The following is a 25,985-nucleotide window of genomic DNA, read 5'->3' as shown; positions in this document are numbered from 1 at the left end:
CCAGACTCCTCTGGATGCAAGGAAGATTCCACTGGGTAATCGATGCAAACTTTGACCTTTTACATCTTCCCACAGACAAGCCCCTGCAGGCTCAAAATGGCTCCAGTTATGAATACTAAAGGACTACACTAAGGAACAGGGCACTAGGGAGGTGGTAAGTCGCACTGGCTCTCACTCTATAACAGTTATTAGCAGCATACAAATTCTGGCTTCCACCTGCCTTCTGCCTTTTGTCTTATTTCCATTGGCTCGGGCCTTGGGAAGAAAACTCCTTTAACTCCTTTAAGTTAAAAGTTTTCATATGAAAACCTTCTCCTTTCCCAGCAGACATTAAAACTAAATTAGGAATCACTCTCCTAATCTATCAAGTCTGTCACTTTAATGAAACCCCCTTCAAATCTCTGATTTAATGGCTCCAAAGACAACCACTAGACTGAGAAATCTGGCCCCAAAGGCAAATGCTGTGACAGTGAGTGTTGGGTGGGGTGGGAAAAAAAAGCTTACCTTTGTGCCAGTGTGAAACATTATCCACACCAGTGTGTGGTCAAGACAGACCCCCCCAATGGGAAGAGGGGGAAAGCCAAGTCTTTCGATGCCCCCAATTTGCTACAATTAAGCTACATTAAAGAACATACACTGAGGATTTCCTAAATGTATCTTTTCTTTAAAACTTGTAAACAAACATGCGAATTCATTTACACACATACATCACAATCCTGGGGAGACAGGATGCGGCTATGGCATCATCATGAACAAATGGTATGGCATGGCATGGGTATTGCCTACCAGGCTCCTTGCATTAGAGAAATTTAGAGAGAAAGCCCATGGAGGTGGGGGAGGAAGAGATGCATTGATTCTGTTATTAAAAGGCTTTCTTTCAGCTTAGAAAGATGCTCACCCCTCAAAAAAGAAATAGTAATCAAAAGAAGAAATGTGGGGCTGATGTCAAATGAATGGCAGAGATTTTTGGAACTGCCTTTGGAGGTTAGGTGTGGGGGCACATACCTGTGACTCCAGCCCTTGAGGATGACACAGGACATCAAGGCTTGAAGTCAGTCTGCTACTGCAATGATGTTAATTGTCAACTAGGCAGGCAGACCTTTGGGTACTCGTGGGGGTTTGTCTGGATTATCTTAACTGATGTGGGAAGACCCATCTTGACTGTGAATAGGACTAGTCCCTGGGCAGGGATCCTGGATTGTATAAAGTCAGTAGTTCTCAGCCTTCCTAATGCTATGACCTTTTAATATACTTCATGTTGTGGTGACCCCCCCTCCCCAACACACACACCATAAAACTATTTTCATTGCTACTTTATAACAATACTTTTTCTACTGTTTTGAATCACAATGTAAACATCTGATGTGTGACCCCTGTGAAAGGGTCATTTGATCTCCCAAAGGTGTCATGACCCATAGGTTGAGAACCACTGTATGAAACTAAGGAAACTAGGCAAGTATCAGAATGCATGCATGTGTGCGCTGGCCTCTCTTTTCTGACTGCAGATGTAACATGATCAGCTGCTTCAAGCACATGACAGCTTTTTGCATGATGGATTGTGTTTTGAACCGTGAGCTAAAATAAAGCCTTTATTCCTTAGTTTGCTTTTGTTGGAGGATTTTATCATGGCAAAGGGAAACAAAAACCCAGGACAGTTACATGGTAAACCTCAGGCCAGCGTGGGCTGTCTTATGAGACCCTGTTGTGTTCAGAGTTTAGCAGGAGAAGCATCAGCTTAAACCAGAGTGTTTCCAACAGATGGGAAAGTTGGAGAATACCAGAGACAAATGCTCCAAGGTCAGAGCAGTGATGGGACTGTGGCTGGGTTCTGTGTCCCAAGCAGAAACTTCTGGAAGAGGAATGGGTGGGTGCCATAGTCTTTGTGTAGCCCGACTGTGCCTGTCACACAGATTACAGCATGTGACATGAACTGTCTGGATCACACACGGCTCTCTGTCGATGCCTACCTTCCAGCCAGGAAGAGCTGACTGTCATATATAGAAATCTCAGACTTTGCCATGACCTTATGACAGAGCTATCCTGCCACAGAGACAAGGCAGCACACAAGTGGCTTGCTTTCAAGCGCTTAGGTTGGGAGGCGCTCGCTCTGCTTAAGAATAATAGCATGGGAATTGCCTTCCTCCTTGCCCAGTCCCAGGCTGGATAAGGATACTGGCAAGTGTTAATAGCATAGTTAGATAACAAGGAAGACAGAGTGCAGATTCCCCACACTATCAAAGGCCCCAGGAAGAGAAGAAGCAGAGGGAGACGGGCAGGAAAATGGAGGAGACATTATGGCAATCCTGGGTCTGCCCAGGATACATTGGCTGCTGCAAGCATTATATCTTTTTCTGGCTCCACAGACATGTTGCTATGGAACCAATACGTGCCACTGCCATTTGGCCTCTAGCAAATAAAATCTCAGTGCTGGCAAGAGCAGTCCACTGGATTTCCCTTAAAGGGGTACCGTCTTTGCTAAGTGCTGTTATAAATTGAGTGTAAACATCCTTCCACAGCAAGACACAGAACTCAGCCACTCATGCTTTACAGGGCGAAAATAAAAGTGGGACCAGTCCCTGGCCTACTTTGGATTGCTCCTTTTCTCAATAAAAATGCAGTTTTATTTTGGGTGGGGGGGACTCACAACAAAACAAAATAAAGCAAGCAAGAAAACAAACAAAATCGCCTTGGGACAATGAGGGAAAGAGGTTCTGAACTTTGTGTACCCAAAATGAATAAAGTATGTGAGCAGGATTGTTACTGTTTAGGTTTGGTGTTGGGTGGATCCCGAAGTCTTATTCCATATGCCCAGTAAACACTATAGTATTGAGCTACTCCTTAGCCTCATGCTTCCTCTTAGGGTAAAAATTCCCCCTACCCCCACAAAACACTTGTGGCCTCGGGTTGAATGTACCTTCCATCTAACTGGTAAAGAACGAGTGGCTTACGATATTTTACACAATAATCCCTCCTGAAGGTCAAGACAAAACTACTGATGACTGTAGTGAAAGAACAAGTCTGAGCAACTGCACTGTGTAAGTTCCAGAGCTCTGCTTGACTCTTTCTACAGCCCTTTGTTTGTTTGGTCTTTGGCCTTAGATCCTTGTCTACAATTTCATTCTTTCCCCCAAATAATAACAGTGTAGAAACAGAGTTTGCCATTTCCTTTCTTAATTGTCTTTTAAGTTTAGTCTAGTGAAAAGCTTGATTCTACAAAGACCTTTAGGTCTTGCAGAGAACAACACACCTTCATGTTCACTATACACACACACACACACACACACACACACACACACACACGTGTATATATATCTGCTCATTTTCTATGAATATGTACTGATGGTCAACTTGACAGCATTTAGGATCAATGAGGAGACACACCCCCGAATGTGTCTGGGAGGACTGTTCTGGAAAGGTTTAACTGAAGAGGAGAACCCACTCAGAATGTGGAGAGCACTGTTTAATATGCTGGATGTCCAGACTGAATAAAAAGGAGAGTGAGCTAAGCAATGGCATTCACCTCTCCCTACTTACTGTCTGTAAATATGATGTAACCAGCTGCCTCATGCTGGCTCCTAGCTGCAAAACAGATGTGTTAACCAGTCTCAACATGTGACAACAGGGCACTACAGAAGCAGTGGTTTGGGAAGAACATAAAAGGAAATATGCAGTCATGTAGCCATGTAGTCTGAGTTGAAAGAGCCCCCTCCCCAAAGGGAAGGGAAACTCAACGACCCAGGAAGCTCACGAAACTTACAGGATTCACAGCCCCTTCAAGCAATCATAGTAGTAGCAAATGACTGCTGGGTGGAAAGACCTTTCAGGTAGCTCTAGGCTGCCTGCAAGCTGGGCAGGGCGCTCCATGGATGAGGCTTTTGTGTTGTCACCATGCTGGAGTAGCTTTTTGGTGGCACAGCTTCTGGAATCACCTGTTTCTCTAAGTACCTTCCCTCCCTCCCTTTCTTTAATCCAGCAAACTTAGTGGTCCACTTGGTTGGATTGAGTTCTTCGCTATGTCGCTGCTCCCCTTTGGAAGGGGAATAGACATTTGTTTACATATCCCTAGGCAGAGTTAGGCAAATATGCTCAAGCCAGCGAGGTGCACATCAGATGGTTTCTAGACAAACCTACTCTGCCAAGCCTTCTTGGTAGCATGATTAACTATGAGGTCAAATAGGACTACTTTAGCACCTGCCTTAGGGAAACAGACCATTATTATTATATTAGTACTTTATTTAAATTAAGTTATGTAAAGAAATCTATCCTCTTGGAAATAAGCTGTGGCTGAAGAAACAATCACCTCTCCACAGAACCACCAGCTAAAGAGACAAACTCCATTCTCACCCTGCTGGGTCTGCTACTATCTATGATGTCACAGGTCTCTTGGAGCCAACTGGGTCCCCGCTGTCTCATCCACACACAGGGACTTTCCCAGATAGCCTGGGAGGTCCCATGGGCTGCACATAACGTATTGCTCTTTCTCATGGCACTCACGAGACACAGCCATGTGAACCAGACAGAAAATCTCCCCCTGCCCACAGCCTTATCTCTCTATACCGGCCACTGAAAGAAAGAGACACTTTTGCCGTTGACCTCTCTGTGAGCTGTACAAGGTGGACAGCAGCCAAGAGGGCAGCTCTTGAGAGGAGACTTGGAGACAGCAGGAAGTAGCAGAGGAAAAGCTCTGAGCAAAGCCATCTTTTCCAGGAGAGACCCCGGCAAACGAGTTAGAGGACAAAAAGAACCTCTCGACCCCAAGCTCCAGAAGACTCCCCCAGCCTGCCTGTTATCAAATGCTTGATCCTGGAGCCTCCCAGTATCAAACACCATTTTGCCATGGACAAAAATAGATGGTACATTTAAATGCTCACTCACCCTCTGCCAACAGTGGGTTGATTTCTTCTCAAGAAGAAAGTTTTGGTCTAATTTCTTTGGAAAACTGAAAGAGAGAGAGAGAGAGAGGAAAAAAAGATTTCAAAACAACTAGGGAGCCTAGTTACTGACTCAGCACAGGTCGGTAGGTGGGGAGGGCAAGGGCGTTCATGGTTAGTAGAAATATGTAGCTGATGATGTGAATTCGAAAACACCTTTTAACAACCAATATACAGAAAATCATGGTATACACAGTTTATTTAGCATGCATTATATGACCCTTAGGATAAGGTACATACATTTGGTGTGTGGGAAATATTTTTAGGTAGACCTTTTAATTCACTGAATTTTTAATTTTTTTTTGTTTTGTTTTGTTTTGTTTTGTTTTTCCTCCCAAGTGCCACATCCTAAAGCCTTGACCCTCAGCCATCTGTATCTAGGTGTGCATGAAAACACCGACTTGACAAGAAGTGGCACAGGCCCCCTATCAAGCCCACTGAGTGCTGTTATGCAGAGGCCACAATGTCTCTATTGCTAACTGGTCCAATAGGCTTGGGAAAGACCCAAGATGACTCTTAGCCAGAGGAAGGCTGAGTGCTAGAGATGACAGGGAGTGAGAGCAGGAGTTCCTGCTCCATTCCAGCCCAAGGGAGCTCCTAAGCTCTGCCACCCCTTGCTGAGTGATTCCAGCCATGGGAACCCTCTGAGTTTTCCTCATTTGCATAATGCCAATGATCACAGCAGCTGCTGCACGCCTCTCTGTGAGTCTCCCAGCAGCACCAGGCAGGCAGGAGAGGCAACAAAAAGAATGGCCTTGATTACCCTTTAGCTCAACACATTCATGTATCTGTAACAGAGCTGGAGAGGGAGTTTTGGAATCTATCTGGGTATGAGTACCTGTGCTGTGCTGACCTTCTCCCTATATCTGAAGAGGCAAATGAGAACAAAATAAAACGGTTTACTATGGAACAGTTAGGTAACATAGATGGGGAGGGGGGCTCAAGAAACAGAAATCAGAACAATTCCCACTAACAACCAATCTTAACAGTTTTACTTACACGCTACCTTCTTCCCAGTGCCCATGAATTCATACATGCATTTGAAATAGAAATAAACCCATACGTACACATATAATTTGGTTCAACATGTTTTTTAAATATGTTTGCCAACTGATGTCTCACAGCTGATATACTAAAACCCTCTTTTATTGCCAATACATTTATCTCTATGTAACTGTTTTTGGAAACAGGATATTAGGTAGCCCAGGCTATCTTTGAACTTGGTATATAGACAAGAATGACCTGGAGTTTAAGTTCCTTCTGCCTTGACCTCCAGAGTGCTAGGATTACGGGCCACCACACCTAGTTTATTCAGTGCTGGGGATCAACCCCAGAGGCTCATGCATGCTAAGCCAACACCCCACCAAGTGAACTTAACCATATATATATATATACATATATATATATGTATATATATATATGTATATGTATATGTATATGTATATATATACATATACACACACACACACACACACACACACACACACGCACATTTCAAAGGACTTCAAGATATTGCTTTGGGAGGATGAGGCAATGCATATTTATTTGTTGAACATACAGAATCCACCCATGGATCTGTATTTATGAGAAATGACTGCACACTATAACTGCATGTGTCTTCATTCACTCCTCTGTTTTCAAGATTGGGAAAGGCCGATTGCTTAAATATAGTAAGTTTTAACAGCAAAAATTTGTTTGGGTTTGAGTGGGTGAGCTCAGAACACAAACTGGCACAATATACCATGGGGAATGAAGTCATAGCTCACAATTTCCAGTGAGCAGCTAGAAGATGTTGACTGGAGATGATAGGCAATGGGAATGCTTACTAAAGTAGGAAATTGTAAGTCCTGCGTTAAACAAATGTCCCCATTTTTCCACCCAATCATGGTAGGGTGGATTTAGGCTACAGAGAGAAATTATTAAATATTGCAGGGCCCTCAGTGGCCCTAGAATTGATTCACATTATTTGGAGGTCAAAATGCATGAAAAGGACATTGGAACCTACCACAAGAAGGTACCAAACGTGGGACTGTTTGTACAATGTGTCTCTGGTATAATTCCTTTCTCAAAGGGAATAGTTGGTTTGATAAAACACACATGAGGTGATTACATGAGTCACAGGCTACACTATCACCTCCCATTATCAAGGCTGTGCCATAACTCTAACAATGATCAGCCACATTTCAGACAAAGGCCATAGAGAAAGGCTGAGGGAGTGAGTATATGCCTACAGTTGTCCAACCGTGTGGAGATATTTCCTCCTCCAGTTACAAATGCAGTCAGTCTTTTCAACGTATTCCCGACCAGCAGACAAGAAGTGAGGTTGAGGGGCTAGTGGGAAGCAGCAGAGAAAGATAGAGTAAAATGAAATACTGAACAATCTGGAGAAGCACATGAATGAGAAATAAAGTTTTATTTGTGAGGCCAGAGTCCACAGGAGATGACAAGTGGGAGCCAACGGCATGAGCCCCCTTGTATGATGAGATGGATAATGGATCATTCATACTGTCTACTGGATAGGACTAAGAAATACCTAGTGCACGAGTGAGTCAAGTCTCCACATACTAGTACTCTGACCGACACAAAAAGTAGGAGCCAACTGTTACTAAGTCAGCAGACAGTCTTTTTTGAGGTAATTATTTTGAGGGTAAGCAACCAAGAGTGACAGGGGACGTCATCCACCATCCACTCAGTGAAGAGTCTTGCCTTAGCAGCCCAGTGGGTGCTAGGCAAGCGCTCTCCAGGCAGAACAATGGGGCCTAAAGTGCTGACAGTTGCATAGACACAAAATGTAGCCCTGGCAAGTGAGTCTTAACAATTACTGTGCATCACTTTGATTATGAGCCACAAGCATGCAATCAACAGCACAGACACAGTCCTAAATGTTCCCCATCAGCATTTCACCAGTTATCAAAGCCAGGCGGATGAGGATGAGCACACTTTCCTCTGACCTAAGCGCAATGCTGATAACCCAAACACGAAGAGTGAGTACACAACAATGGCAGCTCAAGAACACGCCATGGTGGCGGCCCCCAGGTATAATGGATAAACTTTAGTTCATTCTATTCTTTCATTTATTACCTCAGGGTAAATAAATAATACTTAGGTATTTCTCATCTAATTAAGTCATACATACAGGCAACCCAATTTAAATTGAGGAGAGATTTGAGTGGGTTTTACAGATTCCCTAAACTATATGAAATGCACGTTCCTAAAAGGATTTTGATATCTCGTGCTAAATTTTGTGAGTCTTCCCTTGAATTGTGGTCCAGTTCTGATAGTCTAAGTCTTATAGTATTTATCTATATTCCCGTTTCCTAGGCACTCAGTGCTGGCCTTTATGTCACATACTGAATACCCTGCAGGAAGGAATGCATTTTCACAGCATCATAAATAAAGAGGTGTGTAAATTCAAAGATGACTAGCATCTCATAGGGTGACTTCCAAATTAAGAAATTTGTCTAAACTGGAAAATATGATTGCAAATATATGTTGTGACAGTTAGTGGAGATGTTTTTAGGGAACTCTCTCTGTATCTGTCTGTCTGTCTGTCTGTCTGTCTCACACATACAGACACAGACACACAACACACTTCCTGTGTGTGTGAGCATGCACACACACACCAAAATACAATTGCTGTTATGCTGACTAAAGAAGCCCATCTTCAAAGGCTTCCTTCCCACCATCACTCTGTTTCCAATGCTACTGTTTAAAACCCAGGCTGGAAATGGTATTTTGGGAGCATTTTTAAAGGAACGTTAACTCAAAAGTCACCATACATCTAGACAGCTCTGAGAGAGAAATACTGACTATTATACTGTCGCCTGAGGTCAAGCGTGTGATTCACCACTCCTGGCATCATATTACTGCTCAAAAAGTTTTTGGAAGCTGGAGTATTTTGGATGTTAGGCAGGGGGAATAAAGATGCATTGGTTGACGACACACATTTTGGGGAGAGGGGACTGAGACAGGTTGGCCTTAAGCTCACTATGGTAACAGAGGCTAGTTTTGAACTCCTGCCATCACCTCCCTATTTCTGAGATTGCAAGTATGTAGCACTGCCAAGAATGTATGCATATGTAGACATATGTGTACACATGACCTTATTCTATATTTCATTTGACATAAGTGACACTATTGATTTCTCTCCTTAACCTCCTTTACAAATAACTTCTTCTAGCAGGGGAAAAGGTGATTGTTGTTATGTTGTCACAAGGCTGTTAAGTGACAGACAATTGGCCAATGTTTATTAATTAGTAGAAGCCACCAGGACCCAAGAACTGGCCTCTATGGAGCGTAGTATTTCATTCAAGCCCCTCGATTATATTTGTTGTGTGAATAGATTCCAGCCCTGTACTCACAGCATTCAACAACACATCATTACCTCCATGGCCAATAAACATCTCAGCTAAAGGTATATTTGTAACGGTCTATTTCTTGTGTAATTCCCATGTACTTGGTTACTTACTCTGCCTTAAATTCTTACCTTGTCTCAGTTATTTGAGGGCATTTTCTGGGTTATTAATCAGTTAATTCTTTTTGAAAATGTTTTAATTAGTACATATTGATTATAAATAAAAATGGTTTCAATATGACATTTTCATACATGTAGATAACAGATTGTGATCATTTTCATCTCCTCCTTATCCTCCCTTGCTTCTGTCTCCACCCATAAGTCCCCTCATCCTCTTAAGTTTCTCTCCTACTTTCAAGTCAAGTTTAAAACTTTGATTTCTTTTATTTTTGATTTATTTTGGTGACCCTGTGAGTATAACTGGTGTTGCTTACAGAAGCATGGTTTTTGTTTGTTGCATTTCATTTATGATATAGTGTCTTGTTCTATAGCCCAAGCTTTCCTGGAACTTACTACATAGCCCAGGTTGGCTCATCCTTGTATCAATGCTTTAGCTTCAGTCTCCTGAATGCTGATTATAACCCGAGCCACCATGACAGGCTACTTTTGTGTTTATTTACTTGTTCATTTGTTTCATTTTCTTATAAACAGGATTTCACTAAGAAGTCTAGACTGGCTTAGAAGTGACTATGTGAACCAGGTTCTGTTCCTCCTGCCCTTACTGCTGAGTGCTAAGACCACAGGAATGTGCCATCATGGCTGGTTTGGTCTTTTTAGTTTAATGTGAATATTTTTTTTTCTTGATCAAGGAGCTAATTAGACAATATAGGAGAAGTGTGCCTCTCAATTTTAGTGATAATATCTTTTTATAGAAGTCAAAGGCTAGGGCTGGAGATACAGCTGACTGAGAGAGCACTGGTTCAGCATGTAGAGGGCCCCAGTTTCAATGCCCTTTACCACAAAACAAAGATCAAATCTATTCGGGTCATTGTAAGTGTGCATCATTGGGTTCAGATGTTTGACAAGTTCTTTAGCACCCCAAATGCTAAAGCTGTCTTAAGTATTTCTTTGCTATTCAACCCAGCAAAGTATTGTGCTTGCCAACTGCCAGAGGACACAAGTATTGGATTCTGCCAATGTGATGCCATCCAGGGTAAGAGCCAACTCGTCTTGCCTTCAAGAGAAGGGCTCCAGTGCACAAGGAATTGCACATTAGAATGACTTCATAACCAGAGTGCAACTATATGACATAGTTAAAAATCATACTTGTGATTTTAATCTATCCTCTTCTATCTACTATGGCCATCCTTTGCCTGCAACCCACTTGAAGTTTTCCCCTGAAGCCTTCTGCCTCTTCCAGAGGCAGAAGAGGCCTGACCAGGACAGCAGGAATGCTGGGATAGTCCAGGAATTCTTCTTAAAGCTGCTGTGTTGTTGCAAATTAAAAGGATAGTTCACTGTGCCCCCCAAGGCTCCTTCTGAACAAGGGGTTTCATGAGTACATGTTTATCTTCTTGCTTATCTCTCTTGTAAACATATTTCCCATTTTAGCTCTGTCCAGGCAAAGGAAGGGAGGGAAGGAGAGGGGGAAAGTGGAGGGCAGAAAGTGAAGGGAGAACGAAGGAGAAAATAAATGAAGGAAGAAAGAAAGAAAGAAAGGAAGGAAGGAAGGAAGGAAGGAAGAAGGAGAGAAGGAAAGAGGGAAAGAGGGAAGCAGGGAGTGAAGGGAGAGAGAAGGAGAAAAGAAAGACAAAGAAAGAGAGGAGAGAGAGAGAGAGAGAGAGAGAGAGAGAGAAGGAAGTAGGCAGGGAATCTGGAAAGCAGCCCACTAGCTCCAAGGTCCGTGTATTTCCCTCTGAACTTCATACCGACAATATTATAGTCATGGCAATTTAGAAGAAAATTGGAATCTAATGGGAAGAGATAAGAGAGGAGCACAGATCAAGGAACTCCTGAAAGTCAGCGCCACATAGCGCCACCAAGACCTAGGGGTTCTCTGAGCTTATTAATACAAACCACCTCCCACCTGGGGACACGGCAGTCATTTCTTTAAAGCTATTAGTCATCCTCATGCTGATTTACCTCTAAACAAGGGCATTCTGTAACCAGGGAGCCATCTATGTGGTTTTGTCACCTGAGAGGCCTCAAGGTCATGGACTAGAGTAACCTGATAAGAATGACCTCACCTATCCACTATAGCACAGTGGTGTCACCGATCAATACCCTCAGAGCCTTCTCCAGTGAGGTTCCTGCACGGAGCAGAAACAAATTATACCCTTCGAGGCAGATGACACACGAAGACAGAAAGGTGCCTTCTGCAAAGGGAATCTTTTGTTCTGTGTGAGCGGTGCCAATCCAACTCGGGAAAGAGAGAGTACAGAAGCATCCATGTGAGGAAGCCATGGTGGGAAGTGGGGGCTCTCGTTTCTCCACCAGAGGCTGCCTTCACCTTTCCACTTGAGTGCTTGGGGGGGTTTGAACCTCAGCACCACACAAGCAGGTGTGGTGGGGTACTCCTGTAATCTTAGTACGAGGGAGGCGAACACAGGAGGATCAGAAGTTCAAGGGAAACTTTGGCTGCCTAGTTGAGTTTGAGGCCAGCCTGGGATAATGAGACTCTGTCTCAGAAAAGGAAAATATATAAAGTAGAAACACCAATGACTGCCATGCTCATCACTAAGAAACAGACCTCATTTTGAAACTTGCCCCACAGCACTGACCTCCATTATAAAGCAGGGAAAGGGTCAGAGGGATAATGAATAGCATAGCATAGCATAGCATAGCATACAGGGCTTCCCATGTGCTAGAATCTATTCTAGTAACATGTGAATTGGCTTAACCTTCCCAAGACTCTAGGGAAACAGACTCCATTTCTAATGTCCATTGAACAGACAGGAACACCAAGGCACGGAGTAAGCTACACCTGAAGGAGGTGCATGCAAGAGGGGTTGTAGTTCTTTTCTCATTCAAGAGTCGAAACACACAATTATTAAATTGTCTAGTTAGCAACATCTACAACCACACTGTAACCAGTACTCACAGCTTTAAAAGCTATAGATTTTTGTCTATGCTTTATCCATCAGCTTGAAATAACCACCCTGCATGTGTAATCTCTCTCCCAGTGGAGGCCTCTGCAGAGATCCATGTGTGCTAGTGTGTCCAGTGAAGGAAAGCTGGGATGAGGAGCTGCCTCTAATTCAGTCATAAGTCATCCAATAAGACAGACTGAGAGCCCCTGACCAGCCAGCCCGGTTTCCAGATAAAGGAGACAAGGTTTGAGGAAGTCACGTGACTCTTCCAAGGTCCTGCTGCTTTGCACACAAGCTCTCCCACTACATGCCTGTGGTTTTCGAAAATGCAAAACCCATGCACGGCATTTTTCATAAAAAAATTTTAATTAAAAAAAAACCCTTTATTTAACGGTGACATACAAGAGCACTAAATAAGAAGTTATCCTCACAGAGAGTCGGAGGGGGCCTGAAGCCTGAAAGCTTATGGGAAAGGGGAAGGATTTTATAAAGTCATTGGAGACTGGTGACAGCATGCTAGCTATGTCTAGGACCCCTTTAAGTGCACTGAGAAACAGCAATGAGAAACAGAGTGGCCTTGGACCTATCTCCTCTGAGAAGACAGGGATAACCTGTTACTGCCTTCACACCTTCACGGCCCACTGATCTACACCTCCAACCCTAGCTAGACAGGCAACAGCCCTCTAGGCCATGAGCAGACCTGCTTCCAGCCTCCCTGCTCCAGCAACTATTCCTTCTTAGGATCTATTCTGTGTCTGTTCTCTTCCAGCCCTGAGGTATTTTCCTATTAACTTCCAGAAACCCACAACCTCTGGTGACTTTAATTTTCAGCAGCAGCTTGGACAGAAGTCAAGGTGTGATCAGAGGTTTTGCAGGCTTGTTTACCTGGAAGAAGATCTGAGTTCCAGGGATGAACAGAAAGTATACCAAGAAGAGGGGGCAAGTCTGCGAGGCAAACTGTACCTGAGGCTGAGGAATCCCAGCAGTCACAAAGCCATGCATGTTACAGAATGTCCAGAGGTGGGGACTCGCCCCCCCCAAGTCTTCAGCCAGCCTCCCCACTTAAAGGAAATCGCATCCCACTCAGAAAATGTCTCTTGGCCAAAGTCGCACAATGGTATGGCTGACACTAAAGGTTTACGACAGCGTATCAGTGAGCATCCAGAACTCCAAGTAGAAGAATGAGGGTGTGAACCACAGGGGGAAGCAAAGAAGGTTCTGGTGAAGTCAAATGATGTGAGACAGTCAAATACTCTGATTGAAACTGAAGTCGTATGTGCTGCTATGTAAAACCAGCTCTTAAGGGTCTCTGGGGGGAAATCCATCACCTGGAATCACTTGAAGGCTTGTCAAGTGCTTTAAGGCTCTACAACGAGAGGTGTAATATTGAAAGACGGGGAAAAAGGGCTAACCTTTCCCCTACAGCCTGAGTTCTGAGTTGCTTTCAGATGTCTAGTGGGTGAAGAGGGGGGGCGGGAGCTGCTTCTGGAAGGGGGGCCCATGCGTGCTCATTAGCATACGCTATCCGCATTCACTCCAGATGAGATTCCATCACAGAAACCTATTTATGCATTCCTTAATATAAATCTAAATTGCTCTCTTCAAATAGCAGAGCGAGCTAAGCTTCGGCAAGGGAAGGAGAAGCGATGGCATTCAGAGCCAGGCTGCATTGTCAGCTTGTCTTCCACCTTGTCACTCTGTCTTGACAGCCGAAGCTTACACACCTCACCCAGCTCATCCCAGGACCCAGGATTTCTGTAGAGGGAAAGGAGCATGCAATGCTCAGAACCACTGGGGGTCCCGGGTAAGTTTTGAGCTAGGTGGGCCCTGTGTACTCCCCGCAGGTAGACGCAGTTTATGACAGCTCAGCTGGCAAATAGAGAGCCCTGCAAGCATGAGAACCTGAGTTCAATCTCCTAGAACACATGTTTCAAAAACAGCGAGGTGCAGTGACATTGGCTTGAATTATTGCAGGAGAATCCCTGGGGCTCACTGGCCCACCAGCCCAGCCACTCAGAGTTTCAGGCCAGCGAGAGATCATAGTCTTAAAAATTAAGATGGGTGGTACCCTGAGAAACACCACCAGAGGGTGTCCTGAAACTGTTCCATGTATACACGCACACATACACACAAACACACACACACATATATACATGTACATACATATATACATACATACAAAAAGACACATATGCATACACATGTACACACAAAAATATATACATACACTGACATACCCTCATACATACACACATGTACACACACACACCTAAACACATGCATTCACTACATCACATACATATACATAGCCACACATAGACACATATACCCACATTCATACATATATACAAATTCATGCACACATATACATACACATGCATACACACAGAGACATGCATTCACATGTTCACACTTCATGCAAAGGAAGACACCTGTGCCAAGCCACACACCTGACACCTATGAAGTAATTCACCAGGAGCTGCACATTCTCTTCCTAGAAATGAAGCATTAAACCCAGCACACACACAGAGCACTTGGAATGGAAAGGCAGGGAGGTAGAGATACGGGACAAGCAGGACAACTGGAACGGAGCTGTGGCTTTAGTTCTGCTCATTTCTTCCCATGTCCCCAGGCCACCATGTCTTGGGGGAGCTGAGAGGGAGGCATCTGGGGCTCAGTGCTGTTTCCTGATGAACGATAATTTACAGTACCTTTTCCCACATGTGGAAAAACAGCAGTACTGTTAACCTAAATTCATGTGCAGAAGCAATGTTTAAATTCTTTTCATTTGGAGAAAGACAAGCCAACCAGGCATATGTTTAAAATAGTGGAAAGTTTAAATGAAAGCCCCAAAGTCCAGTGTCATATCCTAAAACAAGGTCCCATGAGATGCCACAGAGAGCATGCCAGGAGAAAAAGAAAGGTCAGTTTCCTGTGTAGTAATCTTCTAAATGAGGCTTGGATGAGAGAAATCCTTGTGGCAAACCTTAGCAAGGCATTGATTTTTACATGCTCTGATCACCACTATTTCAACTATTTGTTTTTAGATTTTTATGAGTATTTGCCAGCATATATGTATGTTATGTTTGACATGCATGCAGTGTCTGAGGTGGTCACCACATCTCCTGGAACTGGATGTGAGCCACCAGGCTGGTCATGGAAACTGAACCTGGGTCTCCAGCAAGAACAAGTGATCTTAACCGTGCGGCCATTTCTCCAGCCTCTATTTCATTTTAAACCTTTTAGTTTACATTGTTTGTGTGTGGGGTGTGCATGCTACAACAGGCATGTGAATGTCTGAGAACAAGCTGTGGGAGCCACGTTCCTCCTCCCATCATATATATATGTCCTCAGTTTTGAATTCAGGTCACCAGACTGGGTAGCGAGTGCCTTTACCAGCTGAACCATCTCTTTGGCCCTCAACAATTTTCTCTAAACATGAAGCGTTCTGCATACTCAGAATTTTCTAGAATGCACATGTTTTCAAGCATTGCTATCTAATGCCTTTAAAGCTTCATCCTTGAGTTAAGGCTGGCTGCTGACCTCTGGGCTTGGGGCTAGAAGCCAGTGAACCCACAAGGTCACTAAAGCCACTGTGTGCTTAACCAGAGGACTCGGTTGTGGCACATGAAATCATAAGGAAATTCTGTTTTCCTGGACACAGTGGCTCTTGACTGTAGTCCCAGCACTGAGGAGGCCGAGGCAGGAGGGTTTGAAGCTAGATACCAACCAGCCTGACTTGGTTTGAATGTGAAATTCCTCTCAGACACATGTGTTGGATGCTGGTGTGGAGCTGGTCCTGCTTTGGAATGCCGTGGCCTCTGGGGAGACTCATCCTCACTGAAGGAAGCAGCGATGGAGGAGGCCTTGAGATTCTACAGTGCAGTCCCACCCTGGCCTGCTCTCTGCATCTTGGTTGCAGACACAATCTGACCAGATGTCATGCTCCTACTACCAAAATGCTATATCCTTTCTGAAACTCTTCCTTCCCTAAGTAGCTTCTGTCAGGTATTTTATCACAACAACAGGAGAAGTAAATAGGGACTCTGTTCAGGCAGAGGTGAGCTAGGGGACCAACAACCAGACCAACATTCTCTTTATTCATTATTAAGTCTGGCATACTGAAAATGATTAGGGGCATATAGGGCATTAGGGGTGTTGAACCTTAGTGTGCCCTGCTGAGTGGGTCACAGAACAGCTCTGAACCTGCTTTCAAACCAAGAGAAATCAGGAGTCAAAGCTTGCTCAAACCTTTGCCTTCTCTAGTCCCACAGCCCATGTTTCTCAGTTCCTTGTTTTTCCTTCGCCTGCAGGGACCTAGTGTGTTAAGAAGGCTGTGCCTTTGACCTCTGAGGAATCTGACAATGGCCTTCCTCACATTGTTCCCACAATAACTAGAGCCAGCTGTCCAGGCTAGCCAGCCAAGTTGTGGCTTAGGATCACACACAAAAGGACTTCTGCTGGGAGAACTTCAGCTCCAGGCTCCTCCTTCCCTGGGTGTTTGCCTTCAGGTCTGTTATCCTGGAGGGTTCATGTCTAGAGTATAGCCACAATCATTTGACCCTTCCCCACTAATGATGGCCAGAAGATCCAGATACCTTAAGATCTCTGAACTTGTGCACATAGCTCTAGGGTGCCATGGAGTCCCATAACATATAGACATAGGTTTTTCCCAAGCGTCTTGGCACCTTCTGATACCATGGGAAGGATAACGGGGCTTGGGTGAGGATGATCAGCTCAGAAGAGCAAATGGGAGACTCATAGAGACCCAGCACAGAGCAGTCAGGACTCGGAAGGCTTCCTTTCACCAACAGTTTCACTATGCGATCCTAATAAGGGAAGCTCCTTGGAGAGCATTGCTTGTATTTTTAGCTTTTCTAAGGGAGGAAGGAGTTTTTGAATGGACAAAATGGAAAGGAATGCAGGGCAGGGATGTGGGAGTTGGGTGGGAGTGCTGCTGGAAAGGGGCAGCGAGATCAGGAAAAACTCAGACTTCAGGGACAGATCGCAGTTTCCTCCTTTCTTGACAGATGGGCACAGCTGGGCCTCCTGATTTCGTAACTTAATGCTACTAAGGTCTCCTGGTACAGATACCAAGTGAAAAGGGAATTGGAGAAGGGAGATACTTTCCCTGAGAACATGATCAGTGAACACCTCATATGTGTGGGTTTTGAATTTCAGACAGGGTTTGGTTGTGTAGCCCAGGTTAGCCTTAAATTCATTATGTAGCCCAAGGTGACCTCAAACGGCAGCCTTGGCCTCTTGAGTGCTGGGATTACTGTGTGAGTGAGCCACCACACCCAGGCTCTCAAGTTCTATTCCTGAGACACAAAGGAGGCCAGGCAGAGAATGTTTGATTTGAATGTAGCTCTAACTTCCATATCCTCAAAGAAACACCCTGTCTAGACTTACAGACATCAGAAATCAATAACAGATGACCCTATTATCTTCCTAGTAAAGTGAAGATGTCGACCCAGAAAAAACCAAAAACCCTAACCCTAATGAGCTGAAGAATCCAATGTGTGTATTCTTCAATTCATGGGAATTGCTAATTGCTGGAACTCTGGGTTCAGATGCCACCAGGTCTGTAAGGACCTTTCTAAAACACAAGCCACTTCATCATGAACCTATTTGCTTGCTAGCTTTCAAAGCAAGATTTCAAACTATGTAAGTAAACAGCCTTGTGGTATGGTTGACACCAGCCCAGAGCCACAAGGGAACACAACAGTTAGTTCCCCGATTCCAAAATAGGACTATAGGAGGGAGTCGCTGTGTTTTGTTTAATGGAACTAAATTTGTGCCCATTTAAATTGTGAGCAGGTGGCACTGGGTAGCAGAGGAACCCTGAAATATTCCCCTTTAGCGAATGCAGTTGTATGTATAATTAGCCCAGGGTTATTTTAAAAGTACTCTTATCTTTGTGCTCTTTTGTGCAATTCAAACTGGGGAGGACTAGGGGGAGGCTTTTGAGTTTGTTGGGAAAGTACAGCCATCCATCATATTATCTGTTAATAAATAAAAATGAGGGATGGTGTTGGGAGACTCTCAGCATCCATTTATTAGGCTCAGACCGAAGGGAAGATCTCACTTTCTTCCAGAGGAAAGGATCAGATGCTGTTGCGGAGAAAGGAGCGGGCTGAACAATAGAATTAAGAGGGAAAGGGGACAGGAAGAATCAGGAGTACATTTGAGAAACCCAACATTTGTTCAAGTGAAATTTCAAACAGGAGCAAAGCTTCACAGTGGAATGCCAAATATTCCTTCACCCAAGCCTCAGGGGAGTGCTGACTCATGGCTGATTGTCCCCCTCCAAGTGAATGCCAGGCCCATCATTGAATGCCTCAGCATTTCAGTGTGAAGCATGCAACTTCATACTCGTTCAGGTCTCATTCGGTGGCTCGAGGCTCTGCCTCCATACAAGACTGAAGGCTGGCCGAGACCAAGGTCTTCTTGGGGCCCGTGTGTTCTCTTGCAAACCCACCATGTTTTTTGTTTTTCCAGCTACCCCCATGTCAGTCCCCCTTTTGTCCCTCTCCCTGGTCTTTGGAATGGAACCATGGTCCTCACTATTATCACAGAAAACAAATACAATGGAGGTTGGAAACCCTGGGTTTTGATCTTGGCTGTGTCACATTTTTCCCCTTGAGACTTAACTGCCTCACTGTTAAGCAAGGACATGAAATTCCCACTACAAGACATAATTCCTTGTGACATAGTTATAAAAATAGTTGACTTTCAACTTCCAGCAGAATTTAAAATGTGTTTTCGTGGACTTTACAATAAAGTCCTTAGGAACCATAAAATGGAGGAAATGAGACACATTCTGAGAGGTGGGGCTCTCCTGTGCTAATGAGTTAGGGGCATGCCAATTACATGACTTTTCTCTGATAACTTGCATGACAAGCTCATCTTTTTTTTTTTTTTTTTACATATAAATTAGAACCAAACATTTCAACATGTTGAATTGGAAGTTTCTTTAAAAAAAAAAAAAAGCCAAAACGTTTCATATATAACTTAACATTCCCCAAAGAGGTTCTAGCATCCTTCAGAGAAAGAGCATGCCAAAAAAAGGGGGGAGGGCAAAAGAAATATTCCCTCTCTCATCACAGGCTTGCCAAGCCCCAACAGAAGCAGGCTTAAGATAGACGTCCAAAACTTCTCAAGAAGTGCCCAAGCCTGCAGAGAAGACCAGGAAGCGAAGGGCTTTGCATAAGTGATTTTTAAAAGTGTATGGCTCAACCGTCCCCCTTTCGCTCCTCAAAAACACAAAAGGGTAGTCTTAGGGGAAAGGATGGATGGAGTGAGGTAATTATACTGCAAGGAAGCCTGGTTCTAAATAAACCCCAAGGCTTGAGATTAGCCTTTAATGCATTTGCTTTCTGAAGCCAAACCACAGGAAGTATCATCTCCTGTGGCGTACACTGCCAACTGCTGCATACCGCATGCAAGCTCACCCGTAAAGCCCAAAGCCCAGCCCACAATTCAGAGGGGCAAAGTTGGGGACAGAAAATGGCAGTCAATATAGGCTGGTTTCTCGGGGATCACAATGAAGGGCCACAAACTAGGTGTTTTCAACACCGAAAATCTATTGTCTACTTGGGAAATGGAGTCCACAATGAGGGTGTCAGCAAGTCTGCTTACCAAGCACTCTCTGGGAGCGGGGACGACTGACTGGGAGGTGGACTCAGTTCCCTGCCTCTTCCTAACCTCTGTGGTCTTCTTGTCTTCTCCAATGTTCTGAGACCCAGGGCAGCCAGATGCCTTCCTTCACATAGCATTGTCGCTGAGTGGCCTTCTCTGTGTCCAAATTTTCCATTTTTATAAGGACACCACTCATACTACACGGGATCTCATTTTTACTTGATCAGATGTAAACACTTTACTTCCAAACCACACATCATGTATGGTGTTAGGAATAAAGAGTAATGTATTGGGACCGCAGGTGGCAGGTACCCAGTACCGCCCTGGAACCAAGAGGATCGTGGCGATGGACAGCGGGCAGATGGGGAAACAGACACCTGTAGACGTGTCTCATATTGAAAATTTTATTGAAAGGGGCAAGAAAAGAGGTGAAGAGACAGAGGACAGAAGAGAAGAGGGAGACAGGAAAAGCCCTATCTGCCCCAGAGGAGTAGCAAGCGAAGTGGGGCAGGGGTCTTTTTGTAAAGGGTCATCTGCGCCTGCGTGCAGACTACTTAGCCATGGAACCCTGGACTGACCAAAGTACTGCCCGAATGCATTGTGCCAGGTGACAGGGGCAGGCCCGCATAATACCTGAATCCTTACACATGGTACTAGGCATATTAGCTGTCCTGGAGATCGGTAATCTAGCATCTTTGGGTGACATAGTTTAGCAAAGGACACCTATTCATTCAGACTTAATTCAAGAATGGAAAGTGAGAAAAGCCAAGTCAGCTCCCACGGAAACAAGTATGTCTCATAGAACATATCATCAGTGTCCAAGTCACCCACCAGACCTTAGTCGTTGAACTGAAGATCAGGCTTGTCCGTGGTGATACTACACGCCTCCAATCCCAGCACTTGGGAGGCAGAGGCAGTGGGTTCTCTGTGAGTTCAAGGCTAGCTTGGCTTACAGAGCGAGTTCCAGGACAGCTAGAGCTACACAGAGAAACCCTGTCTCAGAAAAACAAAAAACAAAACATAAAAAACAGGCATGTAACACATAGGGACACACCTTAATACACAGTCATCTGGGTTTATCACGACATCAAGATTCCTATATCCCTTCTCAGTTTTGGCCATTTAACTAACATGTAACCTATGTGTCAACATGGTCTCTTCTAAATACAGTCACCTGGGGTTATACATCCAAATCATATACTCAGTCCATTTTGGCTCATCTTTCTTTAGTACCTCCTGCATTTATGGCAAGAGCAAAACTTTACAAAGCTCTTTTCGAAAGAGGAATCAAAGTATATTTTTACCTGTGTCTCTGTCTGGAATGGTTATTAGAACACAGAAGAAACCATGATGTTTATCACAGGCATACATTCATACTTTTTAGTAGACAGTCTCATGTAGCCCAGGCTAGCCTTGGACTGTTTATGTAGCTGAGAGTAACCTTGAACCCCAATCCTTGTGCCTCCACCTTCTGTGTGCTCGATGACAGCATAGCCCACCAATCAACCTAGAGCTTCATGCATGCTAATTTAACATTCTACCAACTGAGCTGCATCCTTAACTTCATTGGGAGTTTCAAGTTTTTCAAGAATCTTAACTGCAGAGTAATAAGTACTCGGCTATCCAATCAAACAGCAATGAAGCTGTACAGAGTAGCTCTTTGGACATCTGACTCTACACATTGCTGTTGTTTTGTGTCAGAGTATCACTATGTAGCCCAGAGAGTCTGGAATTCATGAACCTCCTGCCTCAGTCTTTGAAATGTGTGGATTATGGATATGCATACCACACCCGACTCAAGGTCTCCATCTTAGGGAGGTTGTAGAAAAAATACTACAACAGAACAAATTGGGCTGGAGGGTAGCTCAGTGGTAGAGCACTTGCCTAGCAGGACACAATCTGTTAGACCAACAAGAAAGGCTGAAAGCATTTTTTTCCTTAACTATAATTACACATGGCTGTAATAACAAATCTCATGTTTATATTTTGCACTTAAACATATTTTTCAAAATGTCTTATGTCTGGCTTTTATTTATCCTTGTAAAAATAGGGTGAGTTTCTCCCAGCCCAATTTCCTGAGTGATAAATTGGAAGGGAAGTTCTTTAACTTTCCTAAATAAACTACTGAGTTGACAGTGAGGTTGGAGAAAGAACCACTCTAGCTTAATTCTGAAATTGGCATAGCTTTCCAGAGAGGATGGCCCAACACCATGTCCTTGGAGATAAATTAAACTAGAAAGAAAGAAATGTAAGTGAAGGATAAAAAGAAGAGAATCGAGTAAGTTCCCACATATTTTACTGCAGAAAAAGAAAGTAACACACAATTCATCGTGGCTGCTGTAGAGCCCAGCCTTGCACAGGGTAGGGGTCAGTCAAGATGTCATAAGATGTCAAGGTGACCTCCAGTGTCGCTGAGAACAGGGAAAAAGCTGTTCTAAGAAACACCCATAAGCCTTGCAACTGGTGAAATATATTTTTCTACTTCATTATAGGCCTCGGCAATCCCTCTGGTATTCCACAATCTGAGTTCAGAAAAATAGGCTTCCAGAAGGAAGTGGAATCGGAGCTACTGTTGGAGGAGTCTCAGCCTACAGAAGACATAACAAACATACTTGTTCCCAATGGTTTGGGGAGAGGAGTGGCTACAGGAGATGGAGTGGGAAAACAAGCAGAAGTCATATGCAGAGGCCATCCAGTGACTTCCAAGTTGATTCTGGAAAGTCTGAAGTGTTGCTAAAGGCATGAGCAGAACAGTGGACTTACCTGAGGTATCCTATGTCCAGTGACTGGCAACCCTATGTGTCTAGCTCTGAATTCCCTTTCCAATATTTACCTAATTTTTTAAAAGATGTCTGCTGGGCATCTCTTCATGTTAATCCCACGTGACATTTCCAGTTGGGTTAAAGAAGAGTTCTATTATCTCTTCAAGGTGTGGCCTGTGATTCTAGAAAAAGTCTGGAAATTTGGCACTTCTTTGTGAGGGAAGATGAAGATTGAAAACATACAAGGAATTGAGAAACAATATTCGGGAGGCAGAGCTAAATGAGCAATATCTTTGAATTGAAAAACAAACAAACAAACAAACAAAAACAAAGCCAGACCTATGCCAATCATCTCTTTCTAGTTGTGCATAGATTTTCAAGCATACAGCGTATCTGTGCATATATAAGCTGCATGTGTGCATGTATGGGATGTATGTGTTAGGAAACCTGGGAGGTACTACTAAACCAGACTTCAGGGACATATGTTCTCACTGGCAACTAAAATGGTTTTCTTGCCACTCAAAGCTGCAACCTCCTACCTGGAGTTGATCTTGAGAAGATGAAATGAGGTACAAAATAAGACTAGTAAGTTATTAATGTGTTAACCATTCCATGCCACTGGCTCCAAAACTACTCACAGGCATCTTTCCCGGGGTGGTCTTAAAAGCACTATGAAGATAACCATGAATGGAGGATCTCACCTCCACCTCCTTGGTGCAGGGATTACAGGCATATGCCACTGTACTTGGTGATGCTGGGGGTTGAAGCTGGGGCCTTGAGCATATAAGTACCCTCTCTACCAGCTGAGCCTCGTCATCAGTCCATTCATTATGCCTGCCTTTTTAAAACCAGTACACTATGTGTCTATCAAGGTAGTCTGGCTGAACTACCATGGGATTATATAGTCGGGGAGTTCTCTGACCTCCAAAACAGTGGAAGATCCACCAAGAGTAAAAATGTTTTGTTTGTTTGTTTGTTTATTTGTTTGTTTTGGGGGGTGAGGCTGTGGCACCGGCTGGACTGGAGTTCAGATCCAAGGCATCCGAGGCTCAACATTCCACTGATACGTGGGGGGAATCTAGAAGACACCTTTAGCTTTGCTTAAAGCTCATTTCTTCCCACAAGTCTCTAAGCACACCCCACAGGTGCCATTGTCACATAGCCAACTGCGAACACTATTGCTCTTTCATTCTTGTAGGCTTCGATGGCTTTCCACATCCTAAACAGGTAGAGAAGGCCTACTCCATCCCATGCAGGCTGAACTCTCCTGTAATATACACACTAGAACTCTACCTTATAACTCAGAGTCAGCCAGATTTGATCACTTCCAATCTAGGCTGGTTAATCTTTATTGTCAGTTTGACAGAATTTAGAATTGCCTTGGGAACAAACCTCTGTGTTAGCCTGTGAGGGAAGGAAGACCACTCTGATGTGGGTAGCACCATCCCACAGGCTGGCACCCCAGACCAAACGAAAGGAGCAAGTGAATTGTGCACCAGCATTCACCTCTTTCTGGCTCCTGGAGGTTGATGCTCTATGACCAGATGCCTCACCAGGCCTTCCTCACCATGATGGAATGTATCTTCAGACTGGGAGCCAAAGTATGCTCTTCCTTCCTTCCTTCCTTCCTTCCTTCCTTCCTTCCTCCCTCCCTCCCTCCCTTCCTTCCTCCCTTCTTCCTTCCCCTCCCATTTTTTTCTGACAGGTATTTTGTCATACCACTGAGACAAGTAAGCAATAATCTTGGGTTTGAAAATTCCTCAGGTCCAGTATCTGAAATGGTCACCCCTTCAGTTTGGGCACTCATCTCCAGAGTATTTTGCTTGCTTGCTCTTCTGGACCTGTTTCAAGCATCTCACCCATTTCCTATGACCACTCCTTCATCTTTGATCTGAGAAGATGCTCTTCTCATTTGCAGATCACTGAGGTCCAAGCCCCATGGAATTCTCCCTCCTGCTCCCTGCCCTCACTTCTTCTTGCCCATATGCAAATACTTCCATGGCCCCTATGAGGCCCTATGCCAGGCACTTTGTCTACAACATCTCTAATAAGTGCATGTGACAATCTTGACCCATAGGCAGTGCTTATAGGTGAGGAATTAGGTTCTGGAGTCTTCTGTATGTTGGTCAAGTTCGCACAGCCAGCAAGTGGCAGATCCAGCTGCCTCTGGCTCGAATACCCTCATGTTTTCCTCTGTGTTACTTTCTAATGAATAGGATAAAATACTCGACAAAAGCAGCATAAGGGAGAAATGTTTATAGTGGTTCCTATAAAAGCATTGCCCATCGTGTCGGCAGGCATGGTGGCAGGGGCGTGAGACAGCTGGGCAGGCTGCACTCACAGCAGGGAAAGAGGGCGGAATGCTGATGCTTATCTGGCTTCCTGTCCCTTCTTCATTCATCCCAGGAACCTTCTGCATTGATGGCAACACCCACTTTCAGCATGGGTTCTCCCTCTCCGGTGAAACCTTTCTGGAAGCACTGTCATGGGCACATACAGGTGCGTTTCCATGGCAATTCTAATCTAATCAATGGACAATGAAGATTAATCATCACACTCCTCAATACACCTGCTAAAGTCGTACTAAACTCAACCTTCAGGAAGATTCTCACAGTGTACCCTCCTAGAACACAGTGATTCCTACAGTGTGGAAAAAGAATGTGCCAGGAGGTTTTAATGAGACCAGGTGGTAAGGGCACAGGTGTGGGAGGCCTGTGACACAGTTGCTATCTGCTGTTTTCCGGGGACTTCTCCTTATTTTGGGTCTGCCATTTAGGTGGTTATTAGTCGTTACCAGGCACCTTTTATCAACGTCTCTAATTTACAGAGTCAGACTAAACACCTTTGTTTTTAACTACAACACAGTGGATCTTTATGTTACACATTTCCAACAAGCATCAAAGCCTCTGTTGGTGCTGTCTCTCCTTTTATTCTCCAGTTTTGCTAATGCAAGGGACAGGCTGTCCCAGTAATTATTACTAGGCTAATGCCAGGTTCAGCTTAGCACATAAAATACCTCTTCAGTGCAGCTTTCTTTGCAAGAGATCAAAACAGTTTTTAATGGCAACATCAAACAGAATCAACATGTAAACACGTTTCAATAAGAATTCTTTCCTCTCCAGTGATTTCTCAATATTTGGGACTCTTTATTAGTTTCCTGCGCTTCCAAATGGTAACACGGTGCATTATTTTCTTCTTTGCCTCCTCTGAGACTCTTTATCATATTTACTGACAGCGAGTGTTTTGTGCTATGCTTTTGGTACTTTCC

At 44.1% G+C, this 25,985-nt stretch overlaps 1 protein-coding gene across 2 annotated transcripts in view; it reads right to left on the bottom strand.

Moving 5' to 3' along the window:
- Window positions 1–4,952, bottom strand: part of Atxn1 (ataxin 1) — a 169,660-nt gene extending 164,708 nt beyond the window's left edge. Inside the window, exon 1 of one of the 2 annotated variants that reach the window (XM_051194349.1) lies at window positions 4,876–4,952. The gene's annotated coding sequence lies outside the window, so the exon portion shown is untranslated. The remainder of the gene's footprint in view (window positions 1–4,875) is intronic. The other variant, XM_051194350.1, reaches the window with a different exon arrangement.
- Between the last annotated feature and the right edge of the window lie 21,033 nt (window positions 4,953–25,985).

Source organism: Phodopus roborovskii, unplaced genomic scaffold (assembly GCF_943737965.1).
Source record: "Phodopus roborovskii unplaced genomic scaffold, PHOROB, whole genome shotgun sequence".
In the NCBI taxonomy this organism is placed as follows: Eukaryota; Metazoa; Chordata; class Mammalia; order Rodentia; family Cricetidae; genus Phodopus; species Phodopus roborovskii.
Note: the sequence above shows the minus strand (reverse complement) of the source record. Positions and strands in the feature narration are given on the sequence as shown.